The 24,374-nt window shown below is 38.1% G+C and overlaps 1 long non-coding RNA gene across 2 annotated transcripts in view; it reads right to left on the minus strand.

Annotated features, from left to right (window-relative positions):
* Positions 1-344: 344 nt before the first annotated feature.
* The window catches only part of LOC113596510 (uncharacterized), a 66,354-nt gene continuing 42,324 nt past the window's right edge, over positions 345-24,374 (minus strand). The window contains exons 3-5 of one of the 2 annotated variants that reach the window (XR_003417268.2): positions 12,296-12,549; positions 11,230-11,365; positions 345-759 (exon numbers count right to left, since the gene is read on the minus strand). This is a non-coding gene — a long non-coding RNA (uncharacterized LOC113596510). Of the gene's footprint in view, positions 760-9,441; positions 9,515-11,229; positions 11,366-12,295; positions 12,550-24,374 lie in introns of those variants that run through there. The other variant, XR_008292178.1, reaches the window with a different exon arrangement.

Below are 24,374 nucleotides of genomic sequence, written 5' to 3' on the forward strand. Positions count from 1 at the left end.
AAAAACCTTAGTACTTTCTTATGGACCATGCCAGTGAGTCAGATGGAAGAAATTTTTCCACCTAGACTAGTTCATGAGCTAGTCTGGCAAGTCAGTTCATTTATGTAGCACATATTCGTGGTCTCTACAGCCTCCTCATTGGTCACAACTTAGGAGTAAATTTAGTTTAGCTCATTGGCTGTTGGTCACATGGTTAGATTGAAAGCACTTTCACTCAGAATCTACTTCTGTAACACGAGGAAAAGAACAGTTACATAAGACATAGTTTTATCTAACACAATGTACTGAGAAAGTCAAACTTAATTATATTGAAACTCAAGCTTGTTTCATGTCCCAGTGTAGACTGTGAGCCTGAAGCGGGGTCTCCCAGACAGCTTTCAACTGTCCCTGGCCCTGTGCTCCTGGGTCTGCCTCCAGCTCCTGGGAACACTGCACAAAGATCACTTCAGAAAAGACCTACTTGTCTAGCCCTCACTCCATTATGATGACACCACACTCCTGAGTAATATTTGACTTCATTTCAGATGCGTATTGACTGACATTTTGTGGGAGACTAATGAATAAATACATATTTTACTGACCACCTGTTGTCATGTCCTTCCTCATCCTTGCCCCTAAGCTACCACCCAGATCTGTTGTTAACACACAGTAGAAGCACCACGGAGTAGTTATCTTGTCACTTAGGAAGCAAATACAACTTGCTTTGAATGCGATCTTGGTCTCTATATGCATTGCAGAAAGTCTTAGAAGACAGAAGACCTGTTGATTAATATAAAGAAATGGTGATGGTTTGTTTCTCAAGGGTAATATGGAGAGTCACTAAAAATGAAGATCATTCAAAATGCAGCCCATTAGTGGTAAAAAGTAAGCTGCAAATACTGACTGGCAGAGGAATCAAGATCATTTTTATTACTCTTCTTATCTTTCCCTACTAAATATTTTTATTAAGCTACCAACAAGAAATCAACTTAGTGTTTGACATTTACCACATTTAATTTCACCATGAGAGAGGGAGAGAAAACACACACACATGCACACGCACGCGTGCACGCACACACACACACACACACACACACACACACACACACACCCCACATAAGTTAGGTTGTGCATTAACAGAGAAATAGCCCAAAGGAAGGTAGCCACAGGGAGAAGGTCATGCTTTTGGGAGCATAGACAATGTGGTTCCACTGAGTAGATGACATCAGAAAAGTGTAAATGCCAAAGCATGTCTAAAAGCATCAGTGGATAAGGGTCATCTGGGGGCTCAGTTGGTGAAGCATCCGACTCTTGATCTTGGCTCAAGTCAGGATCTCACAGTTCGTGAGTTTGAGCCCCGTGTGGGGCTCTGTGTGTCAGGCTGATAGGGCAGAGCCTGCTTGGGATTCTCTCTCTCTCCCTCTCTCTCTGCCCCTTCCCTGCTCACTCCATCTCTCAAAAATAAATAAACATTAAAAAATATTTTTAAAATCTCGTCAGTGGATGAGGTATGGTTGAGTATATAAAATTAAGAACCAAATTTAAAATCGTGATTCTATTGACATCAAAAACTGTAAATTTAAGAAACAGATTCTTGAAGGAAGTGACTGAAATGACATTGGATGAAAATCCATTTATAAGGATTTTTCAAAACACATCAAGTCAAATAAAAGTGAATGCATGAAAAGGAATAAAGTTTTACTTACAACAAAGGGACTGATTGTCCTTATAGCTTTTCCTAAATATGAGTTTTATGCTTCTTTTTGGCCAATTTTTAGCTCATGGAGTCAATTTTATACTTAGAAATTATTATTTACTTGAGATTTTTAAAATTCACTTTCCTTTTACTGAAACAGACTATGTTCATAAATCACTGATACTTTGCCTCTTTACTTTTAGATTTCAACTCCCATAAATGTCTTTGGGTGTCCTCACCAATGTCCTCATCAATTTTCAATTCGGTACAGATGCAGAAGGAAAGATATTTATCTCAACTAAATGTCAAAACTATATTTTGAATTAGCATGCTTTGCATCCCCAACCTCTGTTTTCACCTCTACTTTACTTCATTATTAAATACTGTATTTGTACCTCCAATGCAGTATTAGCAGAAATTCAGTCCCTGAATAGAATAGCTTTTTCATTTTTTATGCATCTATAATTATAGGAAGGTTTACAAACAGACATATTGTAATGTCTTTAAAAAGCAACGGCTTGTGCTCACGTCGGCTGTACATATACTAAAAATTGTATCGATTCAGAGATTAGCATGGCCCCTTGTGCAAGAATGGCATGTAGAAGGCAATGGCTTACTTCAGATTTTTAAGCATAATTACTTTCCACCTCCGAGGATTATTTTATTAATAAAATAGTTGTGTTGATTTAAATAATTCACATACAATTAATCACACTTTAGTGTATACAATGTGATGAGCTTCAACATGTGCAAACACCATGAAACCATGACCACAACCAACATATTAAATATCCATTACCACTGCAAATTTCCTCTTGCTCCTAGTAACTCTCCACCCATCCCTGATTGTCCTCATTATCCCCAAGCAGACACTGGTCTGCTGTCAGTCCCTAAATATTAGTTTGCATATCCCAGAAGTTTACAAAAATGTAACCATACACTACACGCTTTCTAAAACATATTGCCTTCTCTCACTTCATGCGAATGTTTTGAGACCCTTCCGTGTTGGAGCATGTAGCAGAAGCTCCCTTGTGTTTACTGCTGAATAGGGTTTGATACTATGCTATACCACAGTTCAGCCATCCACTCACCCTTTGCTGGACATTTGGGTTGTTTTGGTTTTGACTATTAACAACAAAGCAGTTATAACATTACATACACGTCTTTAAGCACAAGCTCTCAGGAGTGGAACGGATGGATCATATGGTAAGGATGCATTCAACTTTTTAAGAAACTGTCAGTTTTCCAAGTGATGACACTGTTTCACTGAGTGCACTGTCCAGAGTGCAAGGGGGTTCCAGCTGCTTCACATCCTGGATGGCGTTTGGTACAATCCATACTTTTAATTTGCGTTTCCTAGTACCTAACAATGGGATTTTTTTCCTTCAAGCTTTTATTTATTTTTTTGGATGTTTATTTGTTATGAGGGAGAGACAGGGAGGGAGAGAGAATGGGAAGGAGCAGAGAGGGAGAGAGAGAATCTCATGAACTGTGAGATCATGACCTGAGCTGAAGTCAAGTGTTGGACACTGAACGACTGAGCCACCCAGGCGTCCCACAAGTTTTTATTTAAATTCCAGTTAGTTTTCAAACAATGTAATAGTGTCAGGAGTAGAATTCAGTAGTTCAACACTTCCGTACATCACCTGGTGCTCATTACAAGTGTCCTCCTTAATTCCCATCACCTATTTCCCCCATCCCCCACCCACCTCTCCTCCAGTAACCCCCAGTTTACTCTCTATAGTTAAAAGTCATCTTGGGATGCCTGGGTGGCTCAGTTGGTCAAGCATCCTACGTCAGCTCATGTCATGTTCTCACAGTTTATGACTTTGAGCCCCGCATCAGGCTCACTACTGTCAGCACAGAGCCTCCTTGGGATCCTCTGTCCCCCTCTCTATTTGCCTGTCCCCTGGGCTAATGTTCTCTCTCTCAAAAGTAACTAAACATTGTTTTAAAAGTCTGCTTTATGATTTGCCTCTCCCTCTCTCTTTGTCCCACTATGTTCATCTGTTTTGTTTCTTAAATTCCATGTATGAGTGAAATCATATGGTATTTGACTTTTTCTGACTGACTTACTTCACTTAGCATAATACATTCTAGCTCCATCCATTCATCAGTCAATGGACATTTGGACTCTTACCATTATTTGGCTATGAACAATGGGATTTTGGCTGAAATTGTTTTGGGGGCGCCTGGGTGGCTCAGTCGGTTGAGCATCCACCTTCGGCTCTGGTCATGATCTCGCTGTCTGTGAGTTTGAGCCCTGCGTCGGGCTCTGTGCTGACAGCTCAGAGCCTGGAGCCTGCTTCGGATTCTGTGTGTCCCTCTCTCTCTGCCCCTCCCCTGCTCATGCTCTGTCTCTCTCTCTGTCAAAAACAAATAAAAATTAAAAAAAAAGAAATTGTTTTGAGTATGTAGATTAATTTGGGGAGATTTGAAACTTTAATAATAGTAATAAATCTTCTGAATCATGAACACTTTATATTTCCCAGTTTTTCCCGGAAATAGTTTGTAATTTCCATTGCATGATACTTTCACTCTTTACTCAAATTCATCTCTAAGTATTTCATATTCCATTTCATGTTAATCTTTTATGATGCTTCATTGGTAAACTCACCCATTAGCTCTGGAAATCTTTTGTTTTGAAAATTCCCTCAGATTTGCTACAGAGATGATCATGTCATCTGTGAATAAAGATAATTTTACCTATTTCTCTTCCATTTGAATACGTTTTATTTTTCTGAACTTATTGCTATCTAGAACTTCCAGTAGAATACTGAATAGAAGTAGATTAGTAAGGGACATCCTCATTTTATACTAGATCTTAGGGATAAAGCATCTATGCTTTCACCGTGTAGTATCATGTTATCTGTAGGTTTTCAATATACCCTCATCAACTTGAATAAGTTCCTTTATACTCCTATTTGGTGAGTTTTTTTCAAGAATGAATAATTTTTTGAATGCTTTTTCTATTGAGATGATCACATGATTTTTCTTTTTTAGTTTTTTGTTATAATTAATATATTGATTGATTTTTCAAATGTTAAACAAATTTTGCATTTCTTGTGGAAATTCTAATGGTCATGAAGTATATTGATGGATATCCATATTGATGGATTCAAATTGCAAAAATATTCTTTAGAATTTCTCATTCTCATTAATGAGGAATATTGGTTTGCAGTGTTCTTACAGTGTCATTGGCTAATTTTGTGTCCAGGTAATTCCTGGATTCACAAAATGAGTGGGAAATATTCCCTTCTTTCTTCTGTATGAGTTTTGCAATGCTGGTGTTTTTTCCATTATTGTGCTTGATAGAATTCACCAGTGAAGCTTTCTGGAAGGGGAGTTCTTTTTGTAGGAAAACTTAAAAGCTATAATTTTAGGGATGCCTGGATGGCTCGATGGGTTAAGCATACCACTTTGGCTCAGGTAACGACCTCATGGTTCATGAGTTCAAACCCTGCATCAGGCTCTATGCTGTCAATGTGGAGCCTGCTTCAGATTCTCTGTCTCCCTCTCTCTCTGCCCCTCCTCTGCTGTTCACTCTTTTTCTTTCTCTAAAAAATGAATAAAGTTAATTTTTTTAAAAAAAGCTACAATTTAATTTCTTTCATAGATGGAGAGCAATCCAGGTTATCTGTTTCTGTGAGAGCTCATTTTGCATCACACAAGGAATTTGTTCCTTTTTTCTAAGCTGTTAAATTTATTGACATAAAGTTATCCATAGTATTCCCTTAAAATCCTTTTCATTTCTATAGGATCTCTAGTGGTATCACCTCTCTCATCCTGAAATGGATAGTTTGTGTATTCTTTTTTTCAGGATCAGTCAGGTTAGAGATTTTTCAATTGGTCTTCTCAAAGAACCAGCTGATGGTTTATGCATTTTCTCTATTGTGTTGTCGCTTTCAGATTTCCTTGATTTGCATTCCCATCTTTATTATTTCCTTTCTTCAACTAATTTTGAGCTTAATTATTCTCTTTTCTAGGTTCTTAATGTGGAAAATGAGTTAACTAACTTGACTCTTTTCTTTTATTACAGATATTTGTTTCCATAAATTTTCCCTAAGTATGGCTTTAGTAGTATCTTACAAATTTTTATATACTGAGTTTTCATTCTCATTCAGTTTGAAATACTTTCTAATTTACTTTTGATTTCTTCTTTGTCCCAAGTGTTATCTATAATTGTGTAATTTAGTTTCAAATATTTGGAGTTTGCCCAGATATCTTTCTGTTAATGATTTCTAATTTAATTCCACTGGTGTGAGAGAATACACCTGCATGATTTTAATCCTTTTAACTCCATTGAAATTTATTTTATAACCCAGAATATGATCAACTTTGGAAAAGTCCATTTAAATTTTTTTTAAATGTATTCTTCTGTTATTGGGTGGCATATTCTATAAAAGTCAATTTGGTCAACTTGGTTGATGGTATTGTTACATCTTTAACTTAATTGATCATGTTGTTATATTCTTGCTGATTTTCTATCCACTATATTCTTACTGATTTTCTGTCTTGTCGACCTATTAGTTACTGAAATAATGGTATTGCAATTTTCAACTGATTGTGAATGATTGTGAATTTGTCTATGTCTCCTTGCAGTTTTACCTATTTTTTGTTTCATGTATTCTGAAGCTCTATTATTAGATGCATAAACACTTAGGAATATTATATCTTCTTGATGAACTGGCCTTTTTCTCATTATGAAATGATTTTGTTAACTCTGATAAAAGTATTTTCTTTGAAATCTAATTTGATATAAAGATAGCACTGCAACTTATATTGATGAGTATCAGCACAGTATTCTGTCCTTTTAGTTTTAGTCTATTTGCATCTATATATTTGATGTATGTTTACTACAAGCAGCATGAAGTTGTATCTTACTTTTTATCGACCCTAACAACCTATTTTGTAATCGGCATATAGAGATCATATCACTCACTGTAATTATTGATGTTACTATATTCAGTATTCAAATTTATCACCTTGTTATCTGTTTCTCACTGTTCCTTCTAATCTTTGTTCCCTTTTTCTTCTTTTCCTGCCTTCTGTTGGATTAATTGGATAATATTGTTATTATAGTTTTTCTCCTTTGTATGTCAGTTAGGTTCAGTTCTTTTCTTTCTTAATTTATTGGTTGCTTTGGGGTTTACAGTGTACATCAGGGTCAGCCTACAAGTGGTGTTATGCCCCTTCATGTGCACCACATAACCTTTCAGGGACATACCTCCAATGTCCCTAACACATCTTACTTTAACATGCATTATAAATCCCATATCACAACACCATCATTTTTATTTAAGCAGTCTGTTCTCTAAAGAAGTTTTTAAAAGAAGAAAATATCTAATACATTTATACATGTAGCTCTCATTTCCATTGCTCTTTCTTCCTTTGTGTACATCCACATTTCCATTATAATTTTTTCTTCACTCTAATAGATTTCCTATTGTATAGGTATGTTGGTAGTGAATATTTTTTGTTTCTGTATGTTTCAGAAAAAGTTGATTGTACTTTCATTTTTTATTTTTCTTTTTTTAAGTTTATTTATTTTGAAAATGAGAACACACAAGCATGCAAGCAGAGGAGGGGCAGAGAGAGGGGGAGAGAGAGAATCCCAAGCGGACTCCATACTGTTAGCACAGAGCCCAATGTGGGGCTCAATCTCACAAACTATGAGATCATGATCTGAGCCAAAATCAAGAGTTGGACGCTCAACAGAATGAGCCCCCCAGGTGCCCTGTACTTTCATTGTTTAAAGAACTTTTTCTGCATGACTTATTTCACTTAGCATCACACTCTCCAGTTCCATCCACATTGCTACAAAAGGCCATATTTCATTCTTTCTCATTGCCAAGTAGTACTCCATTGTGTATATAAACCACAATTTCTTTATCCACTCATAAGTTGATGGACATTTAGGCTCTTTCCATAATTTGGCTATTGTTGAGAGTGCTGCTATAAACATTGGGGTACAAGTGCCCCTATGCATCAGTACTCCTGTATCCCTTGGGTAAATTCCTAGCAGTGCTACTGCTGGGTCATAGGTTAGGCCTATTTTTAATTTTTTGAGGAACCTCCACACTGTTTTCCAGAGTGGCTGCCCCAGTTTGCATTCCCACCAACAGTGCAAGAGGGTTCCCGTTTTTCCACATCCTCTCCAGCATCTATAGTCTCCCAATTTGTTCATTTTAGCCACTTTGACTGGCGTGAGGTGATATCTCAGTGTGGTTTTGATTTGTATTTCCCTGATGTGGAGTGACGTTGAGCATCTTTTCATGTGCCTGTTGGCCATCCGGATGTCTTCTTTAGAGACAAGTCATACAGAGAAAGACAGATACTATATGTTTTCACTCATGTGGATCCTGAGAAACTTAACAGAAGACCATGGGGGAGGGGAAGGAAAAAAATGTAGATAGGCAGGGAGCCAAACCATAGAGACTCTTAAAAACGGAGAATAAACTGAAGGTTGATGGGTGGGTGGGAGGGAGGGGAAAGTGGGTGATGGGCATTGAGGAGGGCACCTGTTGGGATGAGCACTGGGTGTTGTATGGAAACAAATTTGACAATAAATTTCATATTTAAAAAAAGAGAACGTTTTACTGGATACAGAATTGTAGGCTCTCTCTCTCTCTCTCTCTCTCTCTCTCTATATATATATATATATATATACACACACACACATATACACACACACACACACACACACACTTTCAATACTTTAAAAATATCACATTACTATTTTCTCACTTATATTGTTTGTACCAAGATGTTTGCTGTCATCCTGATCTTTGTTTTTCTGATGTAATGTCTTCTTAATATACATTTTTAAAATACCTTTCTTGGGGTGGCTGGTTGGCTCAGTCAGTTAAGCATCCAATGCTTGATTTCAGCTCAGGTCATGATCTCACACTTCATGAGTTTGAGCCCTGCATCAGGCTCTAAGCTGACGGGTGGAAACTGCTTGGAATTTTCTCTCTCTCCCTGTCTCTCTGCCCCTCCTATGAGCTCTCTCTCTCTGTCTCTCTCTCTCTCAAAATAAATAAACTTAAAAAATAAAAATAATAAAAATTTTTCTCTGTTTTGGACTGTTTGACTAAGATGTGCTTTAGCATAGCTTTGTTCATGTTTCTTTCACTTTGGGGTCACTGAATTTCTTAAATTTATGAGTTTATTTGGAAATCAATTGCTTCTTATTTGGGAAAAATTGCTTATTATATTTTTAACAGTTTTTCTTCCACACTCTTCTCTTTCACGAACTCTAAATACAAGTGTACTGTATCTCTGATGCTGTCTCACAATTATATTCCCTGGCCATACCTTAAAATTATTTGTGGTGAGCTGAGGGCTGAATGACAGCCCCCAAAGACATCCAGGCCCTAATATTTGGACCTGTGAATATCACCTTATATGGCAACAGAGATTTTGCAGGATTAATTCAAGGAACTTGAAATGGGGTGGGGGAGGTCATCCTGAGTCATCTGGGTGAATCCTAAATGCAATCACAAGTGTCTTCCCAAGAAAGAAGAGGAGGTAGATTTAACAAAGAAGAAGAAGGCACCATGGCCACTGAAGCAAGATGCCCTGCTGCTGGTCGTGAAGAGTGAGGACGGGGCCACCCACTGAAGGGCACAAGGGACACAGCTGTAGAAGCTGGAAAAGCTGAGGAATGGGATTCCCCCCTCTAAATCCTCCAAGGAGAGTATAGCACAGCAATACCTTGATTTTGGCTCAGTGAAACTGATTTTTGACCTCTGACCTCTAGAAGTTGCCTGGCTATCAGTCAACGTGCAACTCTTGATTCCAGGGTCGTGAGTTCAACTCCCATGTTGTGTATAAAGGCTATTTAAAAAAAAATGTTTGTTTAGATCAACACAGAGACTTTATCAAGGGCAATAGAAGTGAGCTTTTGGTAACTTATTGAAGTCACCTTATAAAGCAAATACATCCCCTGCTCTTTTTGTTTCATTTGGGATCATTTCTATGACTAAACCTTCAAGTTCACTAATACTTTCTTCTGCAAAATCTAATCTGTTGTTAATCCTATCATCCAGTGGATCTTTCATCTCAGACATTGTATTTCTGTCTCTGGAAGTTCAATTTTTTATTTTTAAAATTTTAAATTTTTAAAATTTTGAACTTTAATATATTCCATATCTCAATTTAACTTTTGGAAGTATGGGTTACAGTTACAATAACTTTTAATGCCTACTAATTCTAAAATCTTTGTCAGCCTGGCTTAACTTTATCAGTTTATCTCCTCAATAAGGGCAGTAATTTCTTGCTTCTTTGCATGCAGGGTTATTTTTGGTGGGACACCAGACATTCTGAATTTTATGTTATTGGACACTGGATATTTTTATATTCCTATCAATGTATCAGCAAACCAACTTGTCTGAGGGTTACCTTGCTTCAAGTCCATGCACTTCTTGGTTGCTGACCTAAGTCCCTTGATAGAAGAAATAACCTAATTTCCTTGAGATGTTCAGACCACTGCCTTGAGGAGTGAAGGACCCAGAAGATAATTCTGACCACATTGAAAAAAAAACTGTCACGGATGCCAGAAAATCTGTTCAGAGTTACATCAGCATATGAGTAGCATCCTGGGCACCTGCCCCCCCATATCCCAATCCTTCCCTGAAGACCATAGGGGAAGGAAAGGGGGAAATAGTTACAAATAGAAAGGAGGGAGGAAAACCACAAGAGACTCTTAAATACAGAGAAAAAAACTGAGGGTTGGTGGGGGAGGTGGGGGAGAGGGGAAAATGGGTGATGGGCATTGAGTAGGGCACTTGTTGGGATGAGCACTGGGTGTTGTATGTAAGCGATGAACCACAGGAATATACCTCCAAAACCAAGATCACACTGTACACACTGTATGCTAGCCAATTTGACAATAAGTTATATTTTTAAAAAATAATAAACAAACCCCTTTGCTTCATCTGGACAGGAAGATGGTCTTTGGGACGTTAGTCCACCTTCTTCCCAGGTTGCTGGCTTCCTGAATAAAGCAAACTTTCCTTGCCCACCATCACTTGTCTCTCAAATATTGCTTTTCAAGTGGTGAGCAGTCCAACCTGAGTTCAGAATTGGCCCTCTGTCTGATAACATAAATATTCGTGATCTTTGTTCTGTGAAACAGTTATTAAAATTGGTTTGATCTCTTGGATTTTGTTTTTAAGGTCCTTCATTGCAACCAGAGCACTGATCAGTCCAGGATAATTATTCCCCTCTCCTGCACAAGCCCCTTCTGTGCACTCACATCAATACCCTATGAAGTTTGAGGGATCTGCACCCATGGGTGGGAGCAGGCACTACTCCCAGCCCTATGTGGGTGTCCAACCCTTCCAGCTTTAATCCTTGTGCTGCAACTCCTCCTCCATCATACCAGATACTAATTTTCTGAATGCCTTCTGGTTTTCCTATGTCCCATTAAGAATGCCCCTCATTTTCCTCTGCATGATAAACTACTGTCCACTCTTCAATATTCATCCAAAACTATACTTTCTCTGTGAAGACTGTCGTATACACAGTGGATGAGCTACCTGTAAACATACCTTAGAACTGTGTCCTCCCTCAATGCACAGCACTTCTTACATCTTGTGTGTCTGTGTTTAAAGCATCTGAATATCCATTAGGTAGTAAACCTCTTGAGCTCAAGGATCACACATCATTTGACTTTGGATATGCCAACTGTAGGACAGAATTTTCAACTTAGTTATTTCTCATTACCTAATTGATTTATAACCACCTCCATCATTAGTTTCTCCCCTCAGACCTTACATATACAGATGTGCTATGCAAAACGACCCCAAATGCCTCAATATAGAGCTCTCACTGTGGGTTCTCCTTGGGTTTATTCTATTTGATCTACTACATATTATCCTCCCACCCACTCACATCCAGTAATGTTTACACTATCTTTTCTCTTAGAATTATCTTATCCATTTCTTCCAAGATGAAATGAACAAGATGCATAATAAATTTGTTTTTTAAGAAGCAAATCTTTAGCAATCTCAAGGCCATTACTCCTCATGACTATGCACATGCATTTTAAAACCAGCAATATGGCGACACTGTTATTTGTACTGACAAACACATAGAAAATATTAAATTGCTTAGAATTGTAGCCCAGAAGGAAAGGAACATGGTTCTCTTTAAAGACTTATACGTAAGATATTACGAAAGAACAAAGCCTTGTGCACTCATTATATAAAGCCTGCCTACTGTCCATATTGGAGACTTGGGAAGATAAAGTTAGGTCTTTGAAAGAAATTGGATCAGATTGAATGTTAATCAGATAAATCAGACTTTAGGAGACAAAGAATTATACTAAGAAAAAAAAAAGCAGTAGAAAAAATGGAATTATCTTCTGTTATTTTTAAGAGAGAGTGCTCAGGTCTTTTTACCAGGTAGATGCATGTGAAAAACAAGTGAAATATCACAACTTCAAACATGTTTTTCACTCCAAAATTGTCCTAAACCTCAAGGTTGAAATTTGAAGCAATGTTTTTTGGAAACCCATAACTATTTCAACGCTGTACATCAACTATTTTATTGATCCAGGTGGAGGGCTATGGCTTCGAGTTTTACAACTTTAATATCCACTTAACTTCAGCTCACCTGTCTTCAGCCTTTCCACCTTGGCAGTGCCCTTAAGAATATTGGTGAGTGGGCGTCTCGGGAACATAACAGCCCTGCCTTTTCACATATGCTTTTCTTTCTCAATGTCTTTCTTAAAGCAGATGATACACTTCCTGTAATTGGATTTGGAACTAAGGATCCTCTAAATCCAAAAAGGCTGTTTCTAGGAGTCTGGTAACAATTTTCCTCTCCCTAGCTATTAAATTAGCTGTAAAGTATGGGCGTGGCTAAACCTATGAGGAAAAAAGCAAACGTCAAGACATAATAAGAAACATGATTTGCCTACTTTAGTTAAGACAGTTGACTCTTGAACAACATGTGTTTGAACTGTGCAGATTCACTTATATGCAGATTTTTTCTATAAATACTGCACCATCCTGTAAATTGCATTTTCTCTTCCTTATGATTTTCTCAATAACATTTTCTTTTCTCTCATTTACTTTATTGTAAGCATACAGTATACCACAGTATGTATATATATATATATATATATATATATATATATATACACACCACAGTAGGCCATTAGTAGGTAAGCTTCAGGGAATGAAAATTATGCATGAATTTTCCACTGCAGGGGGTTGGTGCCCCTAAACCCCCATTGATTAGAGGTCAATTGGAGTAGTACTTGGACAGCAGCTTCCCCCAACCTCTTAATTTTTCATATTAACTTCACCCCTGCTTCCCTTTCCAAATATCAGTATACTGGTTTCCTAGTCCCCCTGTTCTGATCATTCAGTGCTGTGCCCTCCCTTCATGGGATGCTGTCTCAGACAGGACTCTAACAAAGGTCATGCCAAAATTGAAATTAAATCTCAAATCAAGCTGTTTATTTATACTCCCTTCTAACTTTTCAGAAATAATAAAGGCCACTACTCCTGTTCAAACAGCAGGCTTTAATTGCATTTTAATTACCTTCAGAGCCTTTCATTCAAGACAAATTTCACTTGGTTTACACATAATTCATTCTGTTGCTCTTTAATTGATATCCTAAGTATTTATTTTACCCAGTGGCCAGTTAACTTTCAAAGCTATTTTTAGCTTGCTATTCTGGATTCACTTGAAATCTCTTTAGACGTTGAGGAGACCATTTCTATTGTGTAATGTGCACATTCAATCATTTCTTCCATTCCACTCTATCTCCTTCATCCTTTGTCTTTCTTTCTGCTTCCCTCCACTTTGTTCCACTTACTTCATAAATTTGTAATAAAAATTTGTGTCCATTTTTTTTTTACAAAGGAAGAGAAAAAATGTTCATTATGTGGCAAGATGGGCCTAAGCATAACTTTCTGGGAAGCATCCCTTTTATGGAATAAATAATGAAAACTAAAATCACTGGAAAAAACCTGATGCCCAAAAGTAGAGATTGTGTCAAAATCTATAGAGAAATAAAAGTTCACCAATATTTACATTTATGAAAACACAATTTTGTTCTCTGTTAGAAGCCTTTAACTTGTGTCCAAATTGTTCTCTATTTGGAAAATAATTTTATAATCTTTCCAAAATGATTTTTTAAATGTTCTTATTAATACATCTTTTAATTTTTCCCTTTGTGTCTTTATAGAAAAACTGTGTGTGTGTGTGTGTGTGTGTGTGTGTGTGTGTGTGTGTGTGATGAACCAGGGTTTACATTTGCTGGTGAACTTCACCTCTCACCGACCTGTCCTACAGCTGATGGGTAATTAATGTTTGCTGTCACCATTTCACCACTCTGTTCTCCAACTTCCCAGTCCCTACCCAGCATGGGAGTGGCACTGATAGTGACCAGGGCTTATTTAAGACACATTGTGTATCAAGCATTCCCCCACATGAACCCTACATTTAATTCAATCCTCATAACCACTGTATGAACTAGGCACTATTGTCTCTGTTTTACAGATGAAAAGCTAAGAAGGCACAGAGAGACCAGGGGACTTGCCCAGCAGATGGTGGAGCGAGGATCCTGAGGTCCGGATGTCCAGCCTGCTGCACACAATCACTCCCCCGGCCCTGTCACCAGCTCATCCTCTCTGCCTGTGACCAGCAGTATGTCCTTTTTGCTTGTTTGCAAAATGTAATCTTGTTTGCAAATGTAGTCTCATTTTTTAAAAATTTCTTGACAATTCAAATCCCAATCCTGAGTCAAATAAAGTACAAAGTGTAATTTTATAATAATAAGTCTCTCCCTGAATTTAATATATGATTTATTTTATTTCTGTTTAAATAAAAACTTAATTCAATTGTAAATTAGCATGGAATTTTCCTCAAAATTAGATTGCTTTTAAATGCAAGTAGTAAAACATAAAATATCATGTAGTAAGGTTGTGTGGCAGTAGCTTTTTTCTGAAATTTGTCCTTTTGTTTTCAAAATCCATTGGAAAATATTTGCTTTAAAAAAATTCAGAATCCCTCTTAACTACTCTTAAAATAAGTCATAAGTGCTCACAGTCTTTCTACCCAAAAATTATGCTTAAGTTCTTACCATCATGAGGAAAGATGACATGAGAACTTCACAGGTCAATGGTGTATATTTGATTTGAACTTTATCGTCTAAAGCACATATTAAAAAGATTTTTAGAATGTTTTAAAGTCAAATGTGATTAGTTTTAAAAATATATGGCTTTGAACATAACTTCTTTGGCCTTAGGGAACAAGTGTTAAAGAGCCAACGATAACTGCTCTCTCCATTACCGGCAGCCTCTCCTCCACCTCCACCTCACTCACTCAATTCCACCTTCAGGCCAACAGCAGGGAAGCCTGCCCACAGCTGTCACATCATAATGCAATTTCTTTTATCCTTACAGTTTCCGTCACTCTTCATGCTCCTGACCCTACTCATGATTTTTTTAAGTATCACATTGCACTTTATTTCTCATTCAGTGTGTGCATCTGTCTGAAACTCTTGCCAACTTTTCTGTTTGTTTTATAGGAGAGTATGACCTCACAGCATTTCAGGTTTAACAATGTATGTTTTTGCATTCACCCCTGGTGTCTACCGTGTGCCAAAACGTGCATAAACTGTGTAAATGCAATCAGTTTGTCAGATGGCAGTGCAGTCAGCCTCCTATCTCCCCTTCATCATCCTCCAGATCAAGTGTAGGGGCATATCCTGCTAACGGGAGCTCTCCTCAACGTCCATTGTGTCTACTTCTCAATGGAAGACTGCCTTTCCATCGACATTTTCTTTATCTGCTCTTTTCTTTTTCACTTCCTATGGCTTCTTTTCGTTTTTATTTTTTTTTCTCTCCTTCAATTAGGAATTCATTGAGATTTTATTTCAGCAATCATCATAGGACCAAATAAATAACTGTGTATTTTATGTGTTTTATTAAGGGAATCAAATGTAAGAAAAAAATATATCTCCATATATATCTTTCATCCCAGCCTGAATCTGCCTCATTTCTAGTCAGAATTATTTCTAATAGAGGGGAGAGTTTAAGCAACACCAATCATCTAACAGTGGGTGTGTGGAAGGTATTGTGTGTGGGCTAAAGAGGACCATGAGGACACTTGAAATGACTGTCTAACCAAAAAGTGCCAGCTTTGTTTATCCCCCCGACAAAGTAAATTTCCCCACGTTATAATGAGTTATACAGAGTATGAACAAAACCCCACGTGGGTCTTCCTGAAGAGCATTTCTTAATATCTTAAATGTTGTAATGAAAATTAAAACAATGAATCATCTATGATAGGAGACAATGTGAAATGGGAATTTTCATGTTCTGGTAATGAACTGACATTGTTCTGCTTCTCAACCAGAGACTTAACAAAACGACACTCCTGTTAAGCCATCAAGAGGCCAACATCCTGGTTCAAACCTTTTCATTGGTTAAAGGTAATGAATTTGTTAACCTTTCTCCATGACCAGAGCCCCAGCCCAGATAAGATGGAAGGTTTTCTGTCACTCTTTGACTTGTGTTTATATGGAAGTCATCTTCCATCCCAGAGAGAAATGCCACAGAACTCAACGGAAGTGACTTTCTTGAAGGCAATGTGTCCCTTGTACCCTGTAACTGCACTGCTACCTGAGACTTTTCATGCCCACATGCAAATAGTGTAAATAGCAATTTCAATAACTTCTTGTATTCCTAACTATCTACCAGGTCCAAAACAGATCCCTCCCCTCATGCTTGTTTCCCTGATTCTTATTTTTTCCAATATTACTTCCCTCCCAATTTTTTCTCCACCTTCCTTGCTTCCTCACCTTTCCTTCCTTTCTTGGCTCAGTGGCACTCTTGGGGGGACAATGTTAATTTAACAGCTCTTACACCTGTTTCCTGTAACAGCTTAGACTTAGCTGTGGGTCATTCTGAGGTGAAGTCTGTTTGGGAGACTTTAGTTTATGGTGTCGGTCAGAGCTCCACCCTGGCTTCTCAGATCCACCTGGAAGCCCTGAGGTGGGCACCACCCAGCTCAGACTGGCTCCCGAGTTCGATCCTATCCATGTGGAGTGGTTTGGGAGCCCCAAAGGCTTTGCTCCTGTTGATTCCCCCCTGACAGCAAGCAAAGCCTTGCATTGCCCTGTATTTTCCCCCTTTATTTCTTTTGTAGGACCAATTTTTCATGGTACTTGTCCTGATTATTTTCATAGTGTTTAAATCTACAGTTTTGTATGGAAAGGGAAATAATGTTCTCAACACTAATTGCTAATAAATACTGTATCAAATTGTCAGGAAGGAGTCCTTGTTTAACAAATGGACATGGAAGAAATGCTTTCCTTACAGGCAACATTGAATATTGCGTGAAACATAGACTCATGGACTGAAAAGCTGCAATTTATCGACTGTGAGATCTTTAGCAAATCATTTATGGTCTTCAAGCCTTTCTCACTCACAAAATAGGGCTAATAATGCCTATTACATCACACAATTATTGGTAGAATTAAATTACACAGTGGTTGTGAAGAACCTGGGATATGTCAAAAACTCAATACATTTAAGCCACTACTTGAAAATATCATTTCTTCCTTGCTTTCTACATCCTTCCCTTCCTTCTTTTCCCTGCCCTAAATATCATGTGCAAGGCACCATGTTAGGTTCTGTGGAGAGAACAAAAAGAAGTCCTATTTCTCCATCAGATTAGTTCACAGTCTACTAGGGGAAGACAAGACAATAGCTAATACAGTTGAACAAGGCAGAATGAAGGGCTCTAAGTGTCATAAGACAATTATAGACCAGGACTCATTCATTGGAAAGAAAGTTCTACAGAAGCTAACAAGAAAATCAAGAAGTACCAACTCTTTACCATTTCTCTCTTTTATAGAAAGAATAGCTGGCAATTACAAATTGCTTGCTAAATAACATCTCTGTGCTGAGCAACTTTATGGGCCAGCTGGTTTGCTAAAGTTCTTATTTGGAATTTCCTGAGTTTAAAGATATTCTTTGCTCAATGGGTCTTTCTCAAAGTGAAGTATTTTCACTACTTGGACTTTCTGGGTATGTTAGATAAGCTGCTGTTGATTTCATCTGAATCCAATCAGATAATAACAGAATCTCTTTTTAAATGCCTCCTTAAAATAGCAAGAATACACAATGTCCTAATTCCTCATATTTATCACTTTTATTCAAGCTGTACTTCCTTTTCTAGTATTATTTGAAACCTAAAATGAATGAATCTTTGTTTCTAATTTTTGCTTATATAGAAGCTCTTTCCTTTTGATTTGTTTAAAACAGGCTTGAGTCCGTAGCAGAATTCATAGCTTTCTTTCATGATCAGACACTGTACAATATAGCCTTTTTTTTATATCATTGACAACTGTCACTTAATTTGGTCAAATAGCCACGAAGAAAATAAAATTTTCATTAAGCCTCTAAAAACTATATAATGTACAATTCTTAGCTCATGAGATTTGAGCTTAGAGAACATGAATGTGGTGGAATAGGTGCATAAGCCAGAGAGACCTACAACCAGATGTGGTTTTGTCTTTTGATGGATGTTACTCTCAGACAAGTTCGTTTGCCCTTCCGATCTGCACATATTGATTAATAAGAGTTAACTGTGAATCAGGCACTGTTCTGATGAATACATTGTTTTCCTGGCCTCTCCTATGCTCAGTTTATGAATCGGTTATGGCTACTTTACTAATCCATTAAAATGGGACAACACAACATTCAGAATATATATCCCCCCTGAAATGACAAGGCTCCCTGGAATAGCTCTGTACAAGCTGAAGTTAATGTCAAATTTAATACACAAATACAACCTTAGACACAATATGAAGCTAATAACAACCACATTTTAAAAACAATCCCCTATTTACTCTATTTCCTTCTTAATGCAAAATTATTTAAATAGCAATAACTTAGAGTCCCACAGCAAGAGTGGCATCCAGGTCCATGAGCAAAATGTAACCTTACAGTGAAAAGTGTTTTATAATTAATTTCACAAGGGCAGAATTTCTCTTAATGGTGAATCTCATTATCAAAACACTCTGGCAAATTTTGTGATAAAATAATAATAATAACTGGTGATGTTAAAAAATGGGGGAAATATGAGGAGAGAAGGGTGTACATTTTACGTCAGCCCATGAATATCAGAAGAGCTACACAAAGAAATGCAATTGTCATGGAACTCTTGGTAGCTCCCTGCAGGCAGTCCTTGCTTTCAGAAGCCAATTTATAAAATTCCCAATAGATGCAATGGTGATTATCCAAACTAAAAAAGCATTAACCTAGGGTCTCTTTACACAGCCAGCTTCCCTAAGGCATTTCAGATAAAGTTTGACTTACACCTGACTTTTCAGAATAAGAGTATAAAATTAAATAAACCTCCAGTTAACTTAGTCTTCACAATTCAATTTGAAAAAAAGATTTATGTTTTCAGATGTACTGAGGGAGAAGCTCATTATTGGTCAGCTACCAATGCATTGACCTTGAAGGTGCCAACACAGAATGCCATCAATATTATGTCTGTCTCATTTTAGGGTAACGATAAGACATGATGGGTATAATGGGTGGGGGTAAGACATGACCTCATCTTTGGTGCTTTCCACAAGGAGTGGGCCAAATTTCTGGAAGGGGGACCCCTATTCCTTTTTAACTTGTTGTTTCTGAGGAGGCTTCCTGGTGAGTCAATTATGAAGCTTCTGATCTATTCAGAACAACAACAACAACAACAACAACAACAAACATATCAGCTCAAGGAGCATAAAAGAGCCAGGTGAGTCTGATGGCAAACCAGCCTGGCTTCATTAAACATTAAACAGACACCTGTTCAAGGGGGCTCAGTATCTCAGCATTGGAATCTAGAGCACAGAACCCATTTAATGTTAGTAATTTTCACACTATTCATCCGCTGTTATAACACCCCTTGTGGTTTAGAAGGCCAGCTCACACTAGGACGAGACAATCTCGTCCTCTACAATGTCCTGGACCAGGCATGGAGAATATTTATAGAATATCATCTGAAGCAGAAATGAGTAGGGGCGAACTTGGACAGACAGGGTAGAGACAGACACAAAGTGGTGACCAGGAGGCTCCAATGCCTGTTGGAATCTCCGTCCATTCATGAGAAGATATTTCACATTCCACTGAAGATATGCAGTTTTCCCTGGTGACAACCACTAGATTATCATTTAAATCACCATTTCAGGGAAGCAATGACTAATGCCATTTGTAACCAGTTAGCATAATTCCTTGCATCAATTTTAAGCTTACTCAAATTGGAATAAAAATGGTTTTAGAAAGGAGCAAATTTTCTTCAAAAGTTATCTGCGAAAAATAACTACATGCCTCAACATGTTGGACATTTCCAATAAAAAATTCATTGTTAAAATGTTCAGAAGATAAAAGTCTATCATGGAGTTATTCACTAGGAAAAACTTACGAGCATTTGTTCTGGGCCTTTGGGGATCACGGTACAGTAGAGGATGCAGGACGCACAATGCAGCTGGGGACAAACTACAGGTATCTACCAAAAGAGACATTAATCCAGGCCAGCTTCCCTGGTCCATTACCAGTTGATTCTAAATCAGTGCTACAGACTAACTGTGCAGGGCCTCGTCAGAGGACAAACAGATCAGTATTCCTGGTGACTGCAGGCTTCTCAAAATTGGCAGAGCTACTTCTGGAACTTGAGGAATAAAGCCCCTGATAGAAATGCAGAAATGTGGGCACTGGATTGGAGAAATAGCTTGAATATAAATACTGTATCATGCAGAGTAAATAACGCTCACTGCCATAACACACAAAAAAATTCCAATGTATTAGCACAGTAAAGCTTCGTCACTTGTGTCCCTTATGTAAATCGTCGTGTAGGCAAGCATCCCTTACCTGTCTTGGAGTTATGCCATTTAGAGGATGTAGACACCAAGCTCATCATTTAGGGGAGGAGAGGAGGAGTCAAAGCAGCTTCTAACTTCCTTAACCTGGAGGTGACACGTCACACTGTTCACAGTCCACCCACCAAAACTAGTCATCAGCCCGGAGGGAAGGTAAGAGTCAGGGAAGTGCGTGAATATCTGGGAACAATGGTTGTCATCAGTTGGAATTAAAAAGTGAAACACTGTCTTGTTCTAATGAGGGATGGCAAGATATGAACACAAAAAAGTTGATTGGTCTGAACATACAGTTCTTTTGATAGACATGAAACTTTGATTTCACCTTGTAAGTAGCTAAGAGGAATTAGAGGGCATTATAATCCAACAGGCATAATAAATAAACAAGGACAGTGTGACTGGGGTGAAGCCTCCTGTACCAGGTTACAAAAGGTAAGAACAAAGAAGGTGACACAAACAATTGCCTCCATTTGTTTCTTCAAGATGAGATTGCATGTTTTCCTTTATTCTCTCCAGCCCTTTGCAGCAAACATTTGTGTGTGAGTACGTGTATCTGTGTGAGTGCATGTACTATTCAATAAATATACATTGAGAACAGAATTCATGCCAGACATTGTTACGTGCTTGGGATACGCCAGTGAACAAAAGAAACAAAATCTTTGCCTTGTAGCAGTGGGAAATTTTCTAATTTCTTCACATCCCTAAGCATTGGATTGACCAAGATACTGCCCTCATGTACCTGCCTCTGTAATGAGCAATCTACCACAAGTTCCTCTCATTTACATGAAATAACTTCTTCCATTAGAGGCAGCATGTTTATTTTTGAATCAAAGATTATTTGAAACAAAGATTATAAACAAAGATTATAGTCCTTTGAAACAAAGGACTAATAATTAGATTAGGGATGCCTGGGTGGCTCAGCTGGTTAAGTGTCCAACTCTTGCCTTCAGCTCAGGTCATGATCTCACAGTTTGTGAGTTTCAGCCCAGCATCAGTCTCTGCACTGACAGTGAGAAGCCTGCTTGGGATTCTCTCTCTCTCTCTCTCTCTCTCTCTCTCTCTCTCTCTCTGCCCCTCCACCACTCGCATTGTCTCTGTGTTTCTCAAAATAAATAAATAAACATTAAAATTATTATATTACAAGACTAATAATTAGATCAATAATCTTTGAAACAGATACTGACCAGATAGAAAAAAATAGTCACCTTTATCCTTAAAAATCATGGTTAGACAAAACCAGTCTGATAAAGACCGTAGGACCAAATTTATAGCTTAATGGAGACAGATTCATTTTCTTGCTGCAACATGGGAGGCACTTCAAAGCAGCTGTGCAATGGCTCTCATCAAACAAAGGAAGACGCAAGGTTATTGTAGGATTCAGGGGGAGGGTAGAGTTTAGGTAAAATTTAGGTGAAATAAAGTTTTGACTGGCTCAAAGCAAAGTAAGAGCTTGATGTAAAGAGGTTTACATCCTGGCTGGATGGCAAATTGGACTCAAGGTTCTGTTTCCTTGGAAACTACAAAAGTAAGATAATTTAGAGTGTTTTATTTAAAAACTCCTTATCTGTAGTTCTGAATGTGTGGGTTAGCAATTCAGGTTGTCTCAAAGTGACTCAGATACTCTATGCAAAATGGTTCCATTCTTATTCATAGGGTTTTTAAACAGCAAGGTTTCTGACATTCTGTGATTTTAGGAAACAAAATACTTTCTTAGAACTATGTCCTTATGTTAAGCAACAAAATCAGTTTTGGCAGGTTCCTGGTTTCCTCATTTTTTTTCACCTGCATTAGACCTACATAGAATCAACCCCTAAGAGGCAATGGGGAACTATAATCTTGACCCTCTTCCTCCACCCGGTATCTTCAATATTTATTGAATGCCTACTATAAACTAAGTGTATACTATAAACAAGAAAAAAAGAATGAAGCAAAAACAAACAAACAAACAAAACTGGTCCCTGCCTTCAAGGAGCATCCCCTCACTTCACATAAAAATGATAAGTGGATCACACCGGAGGACACCCTTTAGATGAAAGGATTTCTTTTAAGTTCTCTACCTTTTGTTCACCTTACTGTTAGAAGTAGATGACCAAGTGAATAATGCATCAATGTTGCCACAGGCAAGGGTCTTAAAACCAGAAGTGTTGCCGTTAAACTAGTCCTGCTCTGCGTAACCAGTCATAACGAAGCTGAAGATACACAGGACCAGAAAACAGCCTGAGCATCACAGGAAGGGAAGTTACTTCTCAACAGTGGAAGGGCATCTCTCTTTACCATAATTTGTCTAGTTACTAATCATCTTTCATGTCTCCTACACAGTCCCAATTTCTCTGCCAATCCTCCCCTAACTGCCAGAGGCCACACTGACTCTTCACCTTCATAGATTGCTTTTGTAGTTGGAAGCAACAAACCAGTGGTAAACTCATTGTCCCCTATGTGGCTAATTAGTAAGTGCCTAAGAAAGTATGTTTGCTGATACATTCTGTATAGTGCAGTAACCTCGTGAATAGGATACTGCATAAGTCATGGGCAATGTGTAAAGTGGATCAGCTATAATTGCTGTTCACCTCTGTGTCCCAAGACAGTAGGTTAGGAGGATTCGATAGGAGTCTGCTGAATTGATGCATGGGCAGAGAGATGTATTTCATTGCATTTTGTGACAAGCAACTTCATGCCCCTTTTGTCAGATTATATTTTTTACAGTGGCAATAAATTGCAGTTTACGTATTTAGAACCATTTCAAAGTCACTGATCCAGGTGGAATCCTAGATTCCTGACACTTGAAGGGAAACCTAAATTTCACTCTTTACTCAAGAAGGGTAATGAATGGTCTCTTCAAGGAAATGTAGCTAATAGGCATAAATATATGGCAAGACTGAGATGACTCAAGCCTTAGAAAAGGGAACAGGAAGAAGGTTATAGGGAAATTTGTCCTTTATACAAATAAGTAACCAATTTAACCTAATCTTTTAGGTTGAGTCAATGGAATAGAAGTTAGGGTATCAATAGAATACGTGAGATTGGAATATGAATAAGGAGCATTTTTATTAGAGAGAGTAAATGAGAAAGAGAAGTAACAGGTGTAATAACTAACGTTGCTGAATGTCAGACTTGGTTATTAAAAATTAGCTTTCAGATTACTACCAGGTGATCATATCAACTGGTAATAAGGGCAGTCACTTTCTTCAATGTGTATTTATTTTTGAGAGAGAAGGGGGGGCGGGGGGGGCAGAGAGAGAGGGAGACACAAAATCCAAAGCAGGCTCCAGGCTCTAAGCCGTCAGCACAGAGCCCGACGTGGGGCTTTAACCTACGAACTGTGAGATCGTGACCTGAGCCGAAGTCGGACACCCAACCGACTGAGCCACCCAGGCTACCCATGCTTAACTTAAAAAAATTTTGTTTAATGTTTATTTATTTTTGACAGAGAGAGAGAGAGAGAGAGAGAGAGAGCATGAGCAGGGGAGGGACAGAGAGAGAGGGAGACACAGAATCCGAAGCAGTTTCCAGGCTCTGAGCTGTCAGCACAGAGCCCGACGAGGGGCTTGAACTCACAAACTGAGAGATCATGACCTGAGCAGAAGTCAAATGCTTAACTGACTGAGCCCCCAGACGCCCTTGGGCAATCACTTTTAATAGTAGGGTTTATCTTTTCCCTTCTGGGTGTCTCAAGCACATAACATATAAATGCTGACTGTTGAAACATTAGTTCTACATGATTCTCTTGACTGCCATTTTGTCCTGAGTTTGGTATGAGCTGCATGGACTTGCTGAACAATAAATGAAAAGATGTTATGCCATGCC

The sequence above is a fragment of the Acinonyx jubatus genome, chromosome D2 (assembly GCF_027475565.1).
Source record: "Acinonyx jubatus isolate Ajub_Pintada_27869175 chromosome D2, VMU_Ajub_asm_v1.0, whole genome shotgun sequence".
Taxonomy (NCBI): domain Eukaryota; kingdom Metazoa; phylum Chordata; class Mammalia; order Carnivora; family Felidae; genus Acinonyx; species Acinonyx jubatus.